We start from the raw sequence: 17,136 nt of genomic DNA on the forward strand, positions 1-17,136 counted from the left end.
ATATAATAGTTAAATAATAAGCAACGTTATTTGAAAATTAATGCAAATACTGTAATGTATACTAAGTAGAAAATTTACAAAGGACATTATAACTTCTTTATAATTTTTTAAAAGATATTATTTATTTAGAGAGAAAGAGAGCATGAGTGGGAGAAGCGGCAGGGGAGAGGGAGAGAGAGAATCTCAAGCAGACGCTGCACTAAGCACGGAGTCCAATGGGGCTCGATCTCACAACCCTGAGATCATAACCTGAGCCAAAATCAAGAGTCAGACACTTGACTGAGCCACCCAGATGCCCCCATTATAACTGTTAAGACAGCAAATATTTATAAGAACTTACATAATAATACAAGACAATAATGGTGACTAGATTATAAAGTAATACTTGACTTTGTAGGGTTTTTTTGTTATACTAGCACCCGTAACATTAAGATTTAAGAACCTTATTTAATATTTAATTTCATTTCATTAGACCATAAATCGTTCAAGAGAAAAGGTCCTATTTGGGAAATCCTCAAATCTTGAGAGGATGACTTAAACACAGCATGTTCAGTTTACTACCGTAATACAACTACATTCGGACGAACAAATCCAAAGCCATATGCAGTAGTATTCATTAACAGTACTGAATCCAGCACTAAAAATGCCCATAGAGAGTGTGACTTAAAGAGAAAGTGTTAGAGAAAAATGAGGTACCTCACATACTTTTTTTTCCCCCACTAAACACATTTCAAAACGGGCTTTAGAAGCTCTAAGTAGTCAATTCTTAAAGTAATGTGTTTCTGAAGGGTAACATTTTAAAATTTTATTAAAATGATCACTATAGACTGTCTTTCTCAGTAGTTGAAGATAAACGATTTTTTAAATTTACCTAAGGTATGAATTCGAAATATAAAATTCTTTCCAGACAACATTTTACTAAACAGCTCTGGGATGTCTTTAATATAGTAACAGTAACTTCTCGATAACAGCACCAAAAGGAGTATCCTATACTAGCAGAGCTGTCCAGAAAAAAGTCTTGTCTTTCCATTGGCCTCACTGGAAAATGAGTTCTACTTAGTATCACGAATGTAAAGCATAATGAATGCAAAAGCAACATAGCAAGGGATAATCCTGACAAGTTGTTGTTTCTACCTTACATCAAAATTTTCCATTTTAATTATTGATTTTAATAATAAAATTAGAATTTTTTGTGATGGCATTTTGGTTTTCTGTTGCATCTCATTACTTCATCCCATAATGATGATATTTAGCTAAAGCACCAGCTTCAGTCGAATAACTGAGTTTCAACAGTTGGCCATTTGGCATTTGGTGAAAATATGAATTAAAAATCAATAGCATATCCATGTATAATACATAAGGACTGTAAAGAAATATTTTTAAAATACTGTTTAAAATGTCAGCCATTTACCAAATAATATCATAAAAATTCATCTGTAAGAAGCTTTATTGAATATGTAACTTCATATTTTGAAATTATTATAGATTCACAGAAAGTTGCAAAGACAGTACAGAGAGGTCTGAGTTTCTCAGAGTGGTAAAATCTAATATAATTATAATACAATTTCAAAGCCAGGAAATTGGCATTGGTATGCGTGTGTAGTTTTATGACATTTTATCCCAGTTGTAGATGTGTGTGTAACCACTACAATCAAGACAGAGAACTCTCTTCAATGTTTGTGGATATATAGCCCAAAGTGGGATTTCTGAATGATGTGGTAGTTCAATTTTTTAATTTTTTGAGGGACCTCTATCATGTTTTCCACAGTGTCTACATTATGCTACATTTTCACCCATAGTGTATAAGGGTTCCAATTTCTCCACAGCCTCATCAACACGTTTTTTATATATAGTAGTCATTCTAAAAGGTGTGAGGTGATAGCTCATTGTGGTTTTGATTTGCATTTCCCTGATGATGAGTGACGGTGAGCACCTTTTCTTATACCTGTTGGCCATGTGTATGTTTTCTTTCGAGAAATGTCTATTTAAGTTTTTTGCCCATTTAAAAAACTGAGCTGTTTGGGCTTTTTTTGTTGTGTTTTTTGTGTTTTGTTTGTTTGTTTTTGGTATTGAGCTGCAGGAGATTCTTGTATATTTTGGATGTTAACCCTTATGATATAGATAGTTTGCAAATATTTTCTCATATTCCGTAGATTGCCTTTTTACTCTGTTGATTGTTTGCTTTGCTGGACAGAAGCTTTTTTAGTGTAGTCCCACCTTTCTATACTTATGGTTTTATTGCCTGTGTTTTTGGTGTCAACTTGAAGAAATCATTGCTGAGTACAGTGTCAAGATTTTCTCCTGTTCCCTTTGAAGAGTTTTAGGGTTTCAGGTCAAGCATTTAAGTTGTTCATCCATTTTGAGTTGATTTTTGTGTATGGTATAAAATAAGTATCCAACTTAATTCTTCTGCATATGAGTATCTAGTATTCCCAACACCATTCATTGAAGAGACTACCCTTTTCCCATTTTGTGTTCCTGGCATGCTTGTTGCAGATCAACTGACGGTATGTGCATGAGTTTATTTCTGGGCTCTCGATTCTGTTTTATTGAGCTCTATGTTTGTTTTTATGCCAGGAGATTAGTTTCTGCTTCGGTTCTGTTGAGATATAATCTATATATGACATTGTATTAGTTTAAGGTGTACAACATAATGATTTGCTATATGTATACATTATGACATGATTACCACAATAAGTTAATATCTTGCTGATCTCACCCACCTGTTAACATTTTTTTTTTTTTAAGATTTTATTTGACAGAGACACAGTGAGACAGGGAACACCAGCAGGGGGAATGGGAGAGGGAGAAGCAGGCTTCCCGCTGAGCAGGGAGGCTCCTTTCTAAAACTCTATTTACATACTTTAAGCCAATCATTTAACTTCAGCAAAGAATACAGATTATATTTTTTGAGAAATTAATGGAATTTTTTTTCATGTAGATTTATTTGGACACTTCTATTCTTTTAACTTAACCTTTCCAGCCTTTAACAAGTTATTTCTGCAATTATAACTACAAGGGTGCCTGGGTGGCTCAGTCGGTTAAGTGTCTGACTCTTGATTTCAGCTCAGGTCATGATCTCAGGGTTGTGAGATCCAGCCCTGCATTGGGCTCTGTGCTCAGCAAGGAGTCTGCTTGAGATTCTCTCTCCCTGTCCTTCTGCCCCTACCCCTACTTGTGCGTGCTCTCTCTCTCTCTCTCTCTAAAATAAATAAATAAATAAATCTTTAAAAAAATAAGATTATAATTACATGAGGTGAGTGACCTTAGGAAAAACTGGAATAAGGACAGAGGTGCTGGAGCAAAAACAGTGATGGAAAACAGGGTGCATGGTGGAGAGGGTCAAACTACTCCTTGTCTGTTAGTCCATGTTACAAGATTTGGGCCTTTATCACAACATAAATTGAAAACTACTAAATGGATTTAGGTAGTGGAATCCTAGTCTCAATATGAACTTCAAAATTTTTAACCTGGAGAAATTACTAGAAGAGGAGCAAAATGGAAGAAAAGTGCCAAAAAATAATATGCGTTCAGTATTTTAATAAATACTTTAATTACACAAAAAACCCATAACTGATTGAATTATGCTCCTGCTGATGCTTTTTGTCATACTTATCTAGGTAAATCTTAGTTTATTGATCCATTCATCTATAACCTGAGGCATAATTTCCCTCAGCTCCTTGAAATGCAGACACAGCGTCTGGAAGCAAACTATTTCTGAAGCGCCAACCTCACAAACCCAGACCTACACAGTGATGGCAAATGTCACACAAAGTATTAATAAAGGTACAAATCAGATATCTCTTTAGTTATTTTCCAAGGAATCTTAGATTAAGGAAGCAAACAAAAAAGAAGAAAATTATAGCTTGAGGAACTGCCAGACTAAATAGCTCTCTCTGAAAAGACTAGTAGCTTCTTTTGGCTACAGTTAAGTGCCAAGGCTGTAATTTTCCACTTACTTTCTTTTGTCATTGTATATGTAGGGTATTTACCCCAATTTGATGCCATTTGCTCTTTGTCAGAGGAAGTTCTCCTGCAGATTCATATTAACCACATTTCTTCTAAAACAGGCTATAAAAATTGTCCCTGTCACTCTTCTTTTGACAGCCATTTCTTCACACAGAGTTCAGTCGTCAAATGATTGAAGGCCTGTGTAATTCCACTCTAATGGATTGTGTTTTAAACTGTTCTAGTTTAAAATACCATTGGCCACGTATCTTAAAGCGCACACATTTCAAATAGAGAAGATCAAGTTCCACTGTCGTTGTTACAGGAATAGCAATGTGACAACTTTTGATTTATAGGGTTTTTGGTGAGTTTTTTGGGGGGGGGTGTTTGGGGGAGTGCTTAATTTGAGCAAAGCCACATAAATCACAGGTGAGTCCAAGGGCCTAGGTGTGAGCTATTGGAAGTCGGGTAGTGTGAACAGCAGTGTTAGTTACACATCTCTTTTTTTTCTTGGACCAGCTCACTTTTGACCCCTTCGACACCAATTTCTTTCAATACAGTTTTAAAAAATTAAATCTACTCCTTAAAGATCGCACTTTCCCGAGAGAGGTATGACTATAAGTTGACTGCAATACTAACTGGAAGTAGATTTAGTGTAAGGGATGGTCTACTGTGACTTTTTCCCCCACAAAGAGCCCGGTTATCTCATTGCAATAATACATGTCACTTGAATAAATGAAACACTCTCTACTGTCTTTTCATTCTTTGTCCATAAAGCTGAGGATGCACATTCTATAAAGTCAGGAGGTTTCACAGGTTTTGTTCACTGATGTGTTCTCAGCATCTTTTTTTTAATTGCAGCTGACATACAATATTTTATTAGTTTTAGGTGTACAGCTCCCAGAATCTTAAGTAGTAACTGGTTTGTGGTCAGTATTTACTGCATATGTGCAAGAATAAATACATGAGTTAGCAAAGTGTCTGAGTTCACACGCTGGATTCTACCTCTAGATGTGATTCATTTTGGTCTAAAGAAAAGGCTGGGCATATGTTTCTCTCTCTCTCTCCCCTCCACACACTCTGTCTTCATTCTCTTGGTGATTTTGATGTACACCCTCAGTTAAGAACCAGGAAGGCCTCCAAGATGGAAGAAGGGATCAGTCACACTGGCAAATAAAATCCACTGGTGAGAAGCATTCAGGAGACTGACATGACCTCAGGGAAAACTTTCTAACAATTTATGTCAATTAAAAAGCAGTTGCCTACTTCTGGAAACAGTGACTTTCCTATCACTGTTTGAGAAGAAATGCAAACAGAAGCATGGATGGATCCAGGTTGCAGAAAAAGATGCCTAAGGGGCTTACACAGGGAACATTTAAAAACACTTCAAATATGGGGCGCCTGGCTGGCTCAGTCAGTGAAGTGTCTGCCTTTGGCTCAGGTCATGACCCCAGGGTCCTGGGATCGAGTTCCGCATCGGGCTCCCTGCTCAGTGGGGAGCCTGCTTCTCCCTCTGCCAGCTGCTCCCCCTGCTTGTGCACCCGCTCTCTCTCTCTCTCTCTGTCTCTCTGACAAATAAATAAATAAAATCTTTTTTAAAAACCAGTTTAAATATTACTGGAAAAGGTAGAGACAACAACAGGAATAAGGCTTCCTTGTGTTATGTTTGACTTCGGTGCACTCCTCATACACATCTTCATTCCGAAGCAATTCGTAGCTGCTTTTGCAGATCGACTAGTGACTCTTTAAAGTCAGCACAACCAAGGAAACCCACATATAACGGTGTCAGTTATATGTGGATTCATTGGTAATGGTAATAATTTGAAAATTTAAGCAGTAAGAGGTCTCTAATTAGTTAAGTGCTTAATGTATGGTTCAATTATATAATGGCAGTATATAGCCAATGTCATGAATACTAACGAGAGTAGTCAATTCATATATTCACATTAAGAAGTTACAGAGCTATTTTAATAAAGACTTACTGGCTTTTCACTTAATTTTGTTTTCTGTATCTCCTCTATTGAGACTGCCTTCAGAGTCAGACTTAGCAGTTTAAGACCATGCTCCTTTGGACAAAACTAAACATCATAAAACAACAGCAAACAGTATAATTTGGGGAACTCAGTGACTTTTTTTCATGAGTTTAACTTGAGATATGTTTATATTTCCAACTATAAAACTCCCTCTCCCCCAAAACGTGGACAGTATTTCATCATTCAGGAAATTCTTTTTTTTTTTTTTAAAGATTTTATTTATTTATTTGACAGAGAGACAGCCAGCGAGAGAGGGAATACAAGCAGGGGGAGTGGGAGAGGAAGAAGCAGGCTCCCAGCGGAAGAGCCTGATGAGGGGCTCGATCCCAGAACACCGGGATCACGCCCCGAGCCGAAGGCAGACACTTAATGACTGAGCCACCCAGGTGCCCCCATTCAGGAAATTCTAATGAGGGACTACAAATACAAACGCAATCAAAAGATTTCTTAAATGTTCTGAATGCTGGAAAATGTTTAACATCGCACGATGATTCTTTAGATGGAAAACACTCATATCCATGTGAAATGGACACGTATATATGCCTATAGAAACCAGTTAGTCATTCATGTATTTCACAGTCATGAATCATGAAGGTGGGGGCGAGGTTATTTAATTACTATAGTATTTTGTGGATCCTCCAAACTGTAACAGTGGATATACGTTCTTCATCCACTCTTACGTAAAACAATTTATAAATAGTGATTTTGGTCAGCGTGGTAGGCAAAATAATGCCTCACCCAAAGATGTCCATGTCCTAATCCCTGGAACTTGTGAAAATCTTAGGTGATGCACAAAAAGGAATTAATGTTGTAGATTGAACTAAGATTCTTTATCAGCAGATCTGGAGATGGGAAGATTCTTCCATCCCAACAGGAGGATTGTCCAGGTGGGCCCAATGTAATCACACAGGTCCTTAGAAGTGGAAGATCAAGGTAGAGCGGAGAGAACCAAAGAACCGGTAAGATGAAAAGGACTGGACCAAATGTTGCTGGCTTTGAAGATGAAGGAAGGAAGCCCTGAGTCAGGGAATGAAGCCTCCAGAATCAGGAAAGTGTAAGGAAAAGGATTCTCCCCTTGAGTGTCCAGGATGAAGGCAGCCCTGCTAACACCTTGACTTCAATGCAGTGAGATCCATTTTAGACTTCTGACCTCTAAAACACCAAGGTAATAAGTGTGTGTTGTTTTAAGGCATGGCATTTTTGGTAATTTGTAGAGCAGTAATAGGAAATTAAAACAATCAGCAGGCATTTTTGTAGTCAAAATCCCATCGAAATGGTTTGACAAATGATTATGTTTTCTAATATTTTCACCGTCATTTGTACACATAATTATAGTTTATTAAAATACTTAACATATCTTGAAAGAGACCTATCTTTCAGCCAATAGGTATTTAAAAATTTTTATCAAGAAAGCTCTTTTTTTAACTATGAAAAAAATATCTGATGGGCACAGATCTCCAAGGTTTTTATGTTCATTGTTCAGTCGCCTACCTAATGTGAAACTTCTAAAACAAAACAGCAGCTGTAATAGTTCTCAATATAAGATGAGGGATGATGTGCAGTGTCCCTCAATCCACTGAACATTTCTAATTAAGATAAATGCTACCCAGAGCTGTAATTATGACAAAATGCACACTGTGGAGGAATCATTCTTTTACTTCAATAATGAGTGAGCCATGGGTGTATCTTGCTTAATAGCTGAATCTAACCTCCAAAACTTTAATTTATTCTTTTCTCTAATTACCGTATCAAATAGTAAATAGTTTGTATAATCACTAGAGAGTTCTCACAAAATTAATATTGAACTCTACCTTTTCTTTTGTGAATTCAGTCCTTAGTATTTACAATAAAGATAACTCCCAATAAAAAACAGGATTTGGGCTCAAAAAACGTCACACTTTTTTGCCTTTGCAACTCCGGCTACATGAATTCACCTCTGCCTTGCCACTGGAGCCACGCCAGATAGCACCACTGCAGGTGCCCCGGCCCTAGGGTCTGGTGCAACAACCACGCACGTCCGCATAGCTGGTCCCAGTCCCTCAGGCCATGTTGTGCTCATGCCGCCACACACAGCTACTGGTGGCTGTGAGCATGAACACTACCAGCTCCAGTCCCCAAAGCTGTCCATGTGCTCTCCATCAGCCTTGGCCCCTGCTGCTGGCCTCAGCCCTTAGCAACACATGTTTAGGGCCTGAAGCTGGGCCCTAAAGCCAGACACACGCATACCACTGGTCCTGGACCCCAATACAACCTGTCCCAATTTCTCACTGCTGGACCTGGAGGTGCTGCTGGGGACTCCAAGAGCCATTGTAGCCACTGTGGACTCCCTGCAATTCTTGCCTCCAAGGACCACAGAGTCACCAATATCTTAGGCCCAGCTAACTGAGCTGCTGAGACATGACACCCCCCTGGAACCAGAGACATTGCATGCCCTCATGCATGGCACCTCCACCACTAAATCTGGTATCACAGTGTCTCCAGCATACCACCTCCCCACCAGCACCAGTGGAAGCTCTTTCCTTACTGAAGCCAGTCCATAGCCTAGAAGAGCTGATTGCTTCTTCGAATGCAGAAGTACCTACACAAGGCTATAAAAATAATGAGGAATCAGGGAAACATGATATGACTAAAGAACAGAATAAACTTAAGAGTAACCCACCCCTAACAAATGGATATCTATAAACTCCTGACAAAGAATTCAAAATAGCTGTTTTAAAGAAACTTAGTGAGCTATAAAAATACAGTGACTGCAATTTAAAAATGCCATAGAGATGGGGTGCCTGGGTGGCTCAGGCATTAAGTGTCTGCCTTCGGCTGAGGTCATGATCCCAGTGTTCTGGGATCGAGCCCTGCATTGGGCTCCCTGCTCAGCGGGAAGTCTGCTTCTCCCTCTCCCATTCCCCCTGCTTGTGTTCCCTCTCTAGCTGCCTCTCTGTCAAATAAATAAATAAATAATAATAATAATAATAAATAATAAATAAAAATAAAAATGCCATAGGGGACTTCAACAGCACACCTGATCAGACAGAAGAAAGAATCAGTGGACTCAAAGTAGGTCATGTGGAATTATCCAGTCAGAGGAGAAAAAGAAAAAAAAATGGAAAGGAATGAAAAAAGACTATAGGATTTATAAGACATCATCAACAGAGGTAACATTTACATTTATGGGAATTCTAGGAAGAGAGAAAAAAGGGGCAGAAGGCTGCTTGAAAGAAATAATGGCAAAAATCACCCAAGTCTGAGAAGGGATATGTATATCTAGGTACATTCCCCCAAACAGGTTCAATCCAAAGGAGACTTTACAGAGACAAATTATAATCGAACTGTCAAAAATCAAAGACAAAGATTTTTTTTTAAAGACAGAGAATTTTTTAAGTTTTTATTTTAATTCCAGTTAGTTAACATACAGTGTTATATTAGTTTCATAAATATAGGGATTCAATAGTTTCATACAGCACTCAGTGCTCATTAAGACACGTGCACTCCTTAATCCCCATCACCCGTTACACCCACCCTCTGGCAACCATCAGTTTATTCTCTATAACTAAAAGTCTGTTTCTTGCTTTGACTCTGTCTCTTTTTTTTTTTCCATGTTTGCCTTGTTTCTTAAATTCCATATATGAGTAAAATCATATGGTATTGGTCTTTCCCTGACTGACTTATTATGCTTAGCATTATACTCTCTAGGCCACAAAGGAAAACAGTATGGAGGTTCCTCACAAAATTAAATGTGGACCTACCACTGATCTCACTGTGGGTGTATATCTAAAGGAAATGAAATCACTGTCTTGAAGAGATATGTTCATTGCAGCATTATTCCCAATAGCCAAGACATAGAAACAACCTGTGTTAATCAATGGATGGATAAGATATACAACTGAGTGTGTATAAATATGGAGCTACACACATGCACAGCTGAATATTATTCAGCCTTAGAAAAGAAGGAAATCATCAGGATGAACCTGGGGGACATTATGCTAAGTGAAATAAGCTAGATACAGAAAGGCAAATACTCATGATCTCATTACATTTGGAACCAGAAGAAAATTTCGAATTTATAGTAACAGAGCATACAATGGTAGCTACCAGAAGCCGAGGGGTTGGAGGAATGGGGAGATACTGATCAAAGGGTACCAGCTACCAATTATACGATGAATAAGTTCTGGAGACCTAATGCACAAAATGGTGACTATAATTAACAGTAATGTATCGTATACTTGAAATTTGCTAAGGGAATAAATCTCAAGTCCTCTTCCCACCTCCCACAAAAAGGTAACTATGTGAGTTGATAGATAGGTTAATTAGTTTGATTATGGTTATCATTTCAAAATATATACATGTATCAAAACAATACACTATACACCTTAAATATGTACTTTTTATTTGTCAGTCATACCTCAGTAAAGCTTGGAAAAAGAGAATTTGTTCAATATTTCTTTTTGATTCAGAATGTGATGACAACTAGTAAGGGTAGTAAAGAGATGATGAGGGGAGTGTGACTTCCAGAACAATAATGTGACTGGCTTTGCTGATACATTCCCCAGTGACATGGGTGAAAAGTATGTGTGTGTGTGTGTGTGTGTGTGTGTGTGTGTGTGTGTATATATATATATATATATCTGTGCAGCTACATCTACATTCATCTGTCTATCTATCTATTTATTTATTTATCTATAAAACCCACAATCTTTTAAAGACTCTGGAAGTGGCCCTAGGAAAAATAGCTAACAGAGAAACATCTATTCAAGGAAATCTGTGAAAATTTGGTAAGAAAGGGGAAAATCTGTGGTATTTGAACTAAGGTTACTCCTTCCTTCACCCCTCCTAGTCACTGAAGCAGAGACTCCTACCTCACTTCTCTTTTGAGCAGTTTATCCAGCTACTCTTCTAGGACCTGACTTCCGGTATAGACTCGTCATCGCACATGACACCATCAGGTGAGAAATACTTGGCCACAACAGCAACATGCAGAAGAATGAAACTGGACCACTTTCTTATACCATACACAAAAATAAACTCAAAATATTTAAAAGACCTACATGTGAGACAGGAAACCATCAAAATCCTAGAGGAGAACACAGGCAGCAATCTCTCTGACCTCGGCCATAGCAACTTCTTACTAGACACATCTCCAGAGGCAAGGGAAACAAAAGTGAAAACGAACTATTGGGACTTCATCAAGATAAAAAGCTTCTGCACAGTGAAGGAAACAATCAACGAAACTAAAAGGCAACTGATGGAATGGGAGAAGATATTTGCAAATGACATATCTGAAAAGGGTTAGTACCCAGAATCTATGAAGAACTTATCAAACTCAACACCTAAAAAACAAATAATTCAGTTAAGAAATGGGCAAAAGACATGAATAGACATTTTTCCAAAGAAGACATCCAGATGGCCAACAGACACATGAAAAGATGCTCAACATCACTCATCACCAGGGAAATACAAATCAAAAGCACAATGAGATACCACCTCACACCCATCAGAATGGCTAAAAATAACAACATAGGAAACAACAAATGTTGGCGAGGATGCGGAGAGAGGGGAACCTTCATACATTGTTGGTGGGAATGCAAACTAGTACAGCCACTGTAGGAAACAGTATGGAGGTTGTCACAAAGTTAAAAAAAGAGCTACCCTACAACCCAGCAATTGCCCTACTAGGTATTTACCCAAAGGATACAAAAATACTGATTCAAAGTGACACATACACCCCAGTGCTTATAGCCGCATTATCAACAATAGGCAAATTATGGAAAGAGCCCAAATGTCCATCAACTGATGAATGGATAAAGAAGTGGTATATATATACTGGAATATTACACGGCCATCAAAAGAATGAAATCTTGCCATTTGCAAAGACAAGGATGGTGCCAGAGTATTATGCTAAGTGAAGTAAGTCAGTCAGAGAAAGACAAATACCATATGATTTCACTCCTACGTGGAATTTAAGAAACAAAACAGATGAACATAGGGGAGGGGGGAAAAGAGAGGGAAGCAAACCATAAGAGACTTTTAATTACAGAGAACAAATTGAAGGTTGTTAGAGGGGAGGCAGGTGGGGGATGGGTTAAATGGATCCTGGGCATTCAAGAGTGCACTTGTCGTGATGAGCACTGGGTATTGTACGGAAGTGATGAATTACTAAATTCTACTCTGGAAACCAATGTTACACTATACGTTAACTAACTCAAATTTGAATAAAAACTTGAAACATGAAAAAGAAAGAAAGAAAGAGAGAGAGAGAGAGAGAGAGAGAAAGAGAGAAACAAACAAACAAACAAACCTTGGCCTCTTTGCCCCACCCCAGCAAATGTTTGTGTGGACACTGTCAACAGGGAAGGGGGATCCGTGAATGGTCGTGGGTGATAACATAAAGAATGTTGCTAGTAAAGGAGATGTTAGCAAACAGATGTTGCTAAGCTATAAGATGCTTTGCCTACCTCCAGCTTATGCAGTAGGCCCAGTGTGGGCCATTTGGCAGCCTATTAAGAGTATTACCTTCATGTCCTCCAATAGAAACAAAGTAAGTATAGGACCCACTGACAGGTGACAAGACACAAAGTAGGTTATTCCTACCATCTTCATTTCTACTGTTAGCACAGGCCTCTTACCGATATTCCTGCGAGAGCATCTGAGTAATTCTGCTTTACTCTGTCAGAGTGCAAAACCTCCTAATTATTTCAGTGTCTTCTTCAAGTGGGAGTTTAACAAAAGGCAAAGTACATCTTTGCCACAAATTTCAATGAGTAGATATTGGATTAGGCACAACGTTTGTAAAATCTGTATTCTATGTCTGCATCTTTCCCTGCCACGTCCTGGTTTCTATTTCACACGTCCCGTAACTCCCTATCTTCTGGAGCTAATGAAAATGGACACAAAGCGGCATGCCTGGCTGGCTCAGCTGGAAGAGCTGTGACTCCTGATCTCAAGGTCACGGGTTTGAGCCCCACGTTGGGTGTAGAGATCACTTAAAAATAAAATCTTAAAAAAAGAAAGAAAGAAAGAAAATTGACGCAATAACAGATTAGGAGTATGTGTATTTGAAAACTTTTAGAATGAACATACTATGCAGAACACAGAGCTATGGAAATTTTGCATAAAGTTAGGTCAGGCTTTCCAGTTCTATTTTTTAAGATTTTATTTATTTATTTGTCAGGGAGAGAGAGACAGAGAGAGAGAGCGAGCAGGTGTGGCAGGCAGAGGGGGAAGTAGGTTCACTGCTGAGCAGGGAGCCCAATGTGGGACTCGCTCTCGGGACCCTGGGATCACGACTGGAGCCAAAGGCAGACACTTAACCGACTGAGCCACCCAGACATCCCAGGCTTTTCAATTTTTTATACTTTCATTTCTTAGAACTCTTTTCCTAACAGAAGAGACTATGCCTGTAGGGCCAACGTTAGTTGCTCAGAACTCATGAGCCAAAAAAGAATGTGTTTCCCTTACAGATACAGAGAACCCTTACCTTGTTTGGTGACAAGTGAAGTGACACGCTATTGTCCTGTCACTTTGAGTGTCTACTGCAAAGTTCCATAAGCTTCTTCTGGTCAACCACTGAAAAATAATGTCACTGAGGCATTTTGGCCTGGAGCTGGGGACACAACCCCGGGCAGAAACATGTCTGAAACATAGTTTCCTTTGTTCAGAAAAATGTTGAAATGCCAGTTCTAGAAACAAAGTAAATGAAACTAAACCAAAAGAAAATTAAATAGTGCTGCTCATAAAGCAACTTGCGGTGTTTTGCACCAGGAATCATTTGATTTGGCCTTGTTTTATGATTCCAGCAGGGTCAAGCCTGTTGTGCCGCTGCTATATGAGACCGCAGCAAACCTTTTATTTCCTCGCTGTAATTGTAGCCTCCTGACAACTAAGACACGGAGCAGGGATACTTAAGCCACAATTTTGCACAGAGGTTGAGCTCCCTGCTCAGTTGCTTTCTACCTTCGTGCAGGGACTGTTTCACTACATTTTCCTTGTAATTATTTTAAGAAGTCCATGCTTTGTTTTGCTTATTAACAACCGACCCCAGTTTGTCTTGTGTACCCTGCAGGCCAGTGGTCCAGGGCAAACCCATACACATGCCAAGGAGTTCACTCCATCAGCTACGGTGCTCATGTCCCACCTGGCCGTGTCTAGGGTACTCTATCACCAACACAACTCGTCATCCCAGTCCACTAACACAATCTTCCAGCTTCTTCTCCCTGCTACTGATTCAGTCCCAGGGGCAGGTAAATTGATACTCTAAGTTAAAGTCCCTTTCCCAACATGATCCTCTAAATCCTTCAGCAACAAAGTTGGGGCACGAGGTACATACTGTTCATCAGGGATGTGACCTAGGAGAAGCCACATTTACATTGACTGCAAGAATGTGAGTAAGCAATACTTAACCGGTGTGTAGCTGTAAGACAGAATGAGTGTTGTCTATTGGCTTCTGAAGTTTTCTGTTGAAACCGTGACATTGGAATTGAGGGGTGTCAGCTTACTATGCTGCACAATGAGTAACTATCAAATATAGGTAATTTAAATTTCTTTCAGGCAATTAAATTGAATAGTTTGACCCGTCAGGTTTTTATTTTTTTTAAGATTTTATTTATTTATTTGACAGAGATAGAGACAGCCAGTGAGAGAGGGAACACAGCAGGGGAGTGGGAGAGGAAGAAGCAGGCTCCCAGCAGAGGAGCCTGATGTGGGGCTCGATCCCATAACGCCAGGATCACGCCCTGAGCCGAACACAGATGCTTAACGACTGAGCCACCCAGGCGCCCCAAGACCCGTCAGCTTTCTTAAGGGGTGGTACAGAGCCCTTATTTTGTCTTGAAATTATTCTTCTGGCTATTTACAGTGATTAAATCAGGCATGACATTCCTCTATTACTATCTCTTGCCTAATCCTAGATTACACTTGAACCATTTCTCACCCCCTCGGCCCTAAGTGACCCACTGTTACATTTCAAATATAAACACTTTTTTATGATTAGCATTTTGGACTGGACTTTGAATGGCTCTACCCTCTGCCCCTAATAAGGGCTGCAAGGCAATGACAATTACATTGTCTCTGAACACAGAAATTCACAAATTCTGAAATCAGAATGCAATCTTTGTGTAATTCCTGGTAAATGCAGAATTACAGCACCTCAACTGCTTGACATCAAAGCACATTTTGTGCCTTTGTCGACCCAGCTGACTAGGTAGTCCCCATTCCTAGAACACAGCCTAACAATACTGCCTCCTCTACCTATTAAGTCACGCGAGCATTGAGCACTGCAGCGTGGGTCAGATTCTCTTCCACTTGAGCAGATGTCAGCACCAGAGAGACATCTGGCATCCTTCCCTGGACCCCTGCAGTCACAGTAGATAATCTGGTTACTGTTTCCCTATTTAAGCAGAAAACCCACAGAGACTTGCAAACCAGCGGTAGGAAAATTCAGTGAGTCACTGAGGGGAGCCTTCCTTCTGCATTTATACCTGAGTCAGGACAGTGGAAGTGATCCAGGCAAACCACACACACTTATTTGAAATGTTCCCTGGATTTCATAGTCTCACTCTTTACTGTCAGTCCAGAAGGTGTGGCTTAACTTAAACCCTATCATATTTAAGAACGTGAAGCTTTAACAATTATGAGTCAAACTAAGAATCACGACATAAAATGATCTCAAAGAGCCTGAAACAGGTGAAAGTACATAAAAACGGATTTATGGCCTCAAGGTCTCATGGTGGTAGTTCTTCACAGATTTCTCTTCCATTCAGTTAAGCACTGAAGCCCTGTCCTGTGTCCAAGCCAGACACCATCACTGTCACTTCCCCACTAGTTGACAAGTTCCCTTTAACCATAATGCCTGTACTTGTGACATTTCCCAACGATTTCCGATTAAAGCCACCTGACACCTGTGTGTTTGCTTGGAAATTTGATTATTGGGTATCTTCAGAATGGTGCAGCTTTGCTCTCAGCCTGGTTGGTGGCCCACTTTTAATGCAAACCAAGGTCCCCGGCTGTCTGCAAACCGTGAATATAAAGGTGGAGGAGGTGGCCTGAGAAAGCTGAGAGGAGAGAGAAGTATCTTTCCAGAAAAGCAAAGCTGGGAGCCTGCCTCCCAGAAGGCCCGTGGCAGTAAATACTGGCCCTGAGTTTCTGGAAGCCACCGTAGAGCATATAATCAAATGTGATTTCTCCTGATTACCTCAGAAGTAATTACGGAGTACCTCCCCACCCAAGACCCCTACCTAATTAGAAGTATCTGGTAGGAAGGTATTTGCATATCTTCAAGTCATATTATGTCATGAGGACATTTGAACTGATGAAAACTGACATTTACCATGAAATAAAAATGCATCACATTGAAACCAGGGGTCATGAGAAACTCACAGCTGAGGATTTGGGAACCCGTTTTAATTGATGAGACACAGCGGCTGTGCCTCGTGAAGCAAATCAGCATGGAGCACGAGGAATGTAAATATGCAGAGGTCAGAATATCACAGCGAGAGGCAGAGCTGCAGACACTGTGATTGGTGTGGGTCCCCTGGCTTCAGTTTCTAGCTCTTCTCTCTTCCCTTGGGTTGTATAAATCAGAATTTAGGGGAAATGATTCTCTCCCTCTTTCACTCTGTTTTATCTTTGCCGTGCCATTTCTACTTATTAGAGAATTACCACCAAGTAGTATGATTTGGGGACAACAGAAAAGCCTGGAGAAATAAGCAATTTTGCAGTTGATTCTCAGGAGCATGACATCATTTCATGTGACTGCATTTGCCTTTCTGTAATTACAAAGAGTCATCTTTAAAATTACAGCAATAACTGCTGCTTACTGTATGCCCAGCATTGTCCTACATCTTTCACATGAATTAATTCACCCAATCCTTACAAAAATCCTCTGAAGTAGGTGCTCTTATTTTCTCCGCATTAATTGTTAAGAATCAGGGCCTAAGTGCTGGAATAATTTGTTCTAGATCACGCAGCCTGTAAATTCAAGATTTAAACATGGCCGACCTGGCTTCAGAGCCTGAGCTCTAAGCACCTGCATTTTCGTTGCTAGTTCCTCAGGGTAATGTGTCTACATTCTCTGTCTCTCTCTATCTCTCTCGCTCTCTCTCACATACCACAGAAAAGAGGATTCTAAATGGGTCATCGAGGGCTTTCAGTGACTCCCAAAAACATT

The sequence above is a fragment of the Ursus arctos genome, chromosome X (genome assembly GCF_023065955.2).
Source record: "Ursus arctos isolate Adak ecotype North America chromosome X, UrsArc2.0, whole genome shotgun sequence".
NCBI classification, from domain to species: domain Eukaryota; kingdom Metazoa; phylum Chordata; class Mammalia; order Carnivora; family Ursidae; genus Ursus; species Ursus arctos.